Source organism: Branchiostoma belcheri, unplaced genomic scaffold (assembly GCF_001625305.1).
Source record: "Branchiostoma belcheri isolate BF01 breed outbred unplaced genomic scaffold, Haploidv18h27 scaffold5, whole genome shotgun sequence".
NCBI lineage: Eukaryota > Metazoa > Chordata > Leptocardii > Amphioxiformes > Branchiostomatidae > Branchiostoma > Branchiostoma belcheri.
The window spans coordinates 1,358,721-1,360,553 of NW_017804131.1; the positions used below are offsets into that span (position 1 = coordinate 1,358,721).

The 1,833-nt window shown below is 43.2% G+C and overlaps 1 protein-coding gene across 1 annotated transcript in view; it reads left to right on the forward strand.

Moving 5' to 3' along the window:
• Positions 1 to 1,833, forward strand: part of LOC109479627 (MAM domain-containing glycosylphosphatidylinositol anchor protein 1-like) — a 13,083-nt gene that overhangs the window by 7,586 nt on the left and 3,664 nt on the right. The window lies entirely within an intron of this gene.

Sequence of the window (1,833 nt, forward strand, 5' to 3'; positions counted from 1 at the left end):
CTCTTTTCACGTACGTGCCTACCTGTGAACTCACGATGGAGCAGCGTACTGTAGCCACACTCGGAGTTTTCTTGGTGGCAATCCAAGTACTTTGTCTTATTTGACATCTTCTCTTGACCAAGGTGGTTATAACAGTGAAGTTTCTGTACATTTGCGGTATCGGTACAATTCATCTATGTGCAAACCTGGTGCTACTCACCTATATAATCTATGTCGGACACGTGTATTCACTGTACGTATCCTGCAGAACGAACTACTAACCATCTCTCAAACGATGTGTTTTGTCAGTTTAACCCCAACGGGCCCTCGGAACATCACTCATGTACTCTTTGGTAGAGCAGAAAAATATACAAGATGAACAGTACGCCTACTACACGTGTAACAACAGGCAGGGGTCGTCATTATCATCAGTCATCAATACGTGTAGCGGCTCTGTGAGATTTGCTTTATTGAAGTCTTGTGATGTTCGCGACGCTACCTTGCGAATCTGAAACTCTTTTAATGCCAAAACATAGATCAAAGACGCCTACCCTAGGATATGATACGGATGAAATTCGCAGCTGAAGTGTTCTGCGTGCTTCAAGGTTTCTTCCATTTCGAATTCCGTGTCTAGGTCTATAGCTAAAACAGACGATGCGGAAGCAGGTTTATTGTCCTGTTTGTTACAGACGCTATGGATCAACAACAGCTTATATGGCACACAAATGAGACACAAAAGATCATACTGATATACACCCTGTATTGGGCATGGCTACACTGATTGAATTTCAAACCTGCGTCAAGCCGAAATCCTATCATCTAGCAGAAACAGCGCAAGAAGAACAACTTAAGTTGAAGTTGACTTCAAAAAGATGATATACAAGTCAATAAATTGCACTCCTGGCAGGTTTTGATTAGTTCAATGTTTGTAAAATTAACTACGACTTAAAATATAACCACCGGCAACATATCATTATGTATTAGTACCAAATGGATCAATGATGATCCTAATATAAAGGAAATTAGCCGTCGTAAACTGTGATGATTAATGCGCTTATTCGGGCTAATGGCGTGCCTTTGAACCGACATTGCCCGTCGCACACTCCTCGGCGCTCTGTACGTGCGCTATCGCCTGATCTTAACGATCTGCTCCCGCTGAAGAGCGATGGTGCAATCATTTGTTCTTGTCAAGCGGCAAATAGCGCCGGACGAGGTCCATCTATCAGGTATGGCTGGAGATCATTAGTGGAAACTACCGTAGGACAGACTTTAGAAATCATCGTTTGTCACGGAGCTCTGGGCCAGAGAGTCGCTACACAGAGGCTGGACTCACTTCATCATCACTCGACCGGCTCGTCCCCAGGACACGCAGGTTGGGACAAGTGGCTTCTGTCAAGGCAACTGTTTCATCTGGTGCATGCACGGTACATTAGTTTACTGAATCATTGTAGATGGTATCATACCATGGATTGGCATCTACATACAGAAATCACACAGGGCAAAGTTTTGAGTCAAACTACGGTCACAAAAAGTGCGTGATTGCTTCAAAGCAATCAAGCACTTTTTGCGACCGTAGTTTGACTATAACCCCAGTCCCTTAATAGCATTGAAATATTACGCATTAAATTGTTTCCTAGATCCTTTGACAGGTTAACAGTCCGATTTATAGGCTATCAACCCAACCAATAAGGAAGGCGGCAACAAACTCGACAAGTTTTACCCCCTGGTGATGTTATGGATAAGCGAGATTTGCATGCGAACTTTTCGACTTTGCTGGAATATCACTTGTTGCAAACGTTGTAAAAGTCTGCTAAAGGATTCAGGTTCACTACAGGAGATCTCTTTTCAACCATA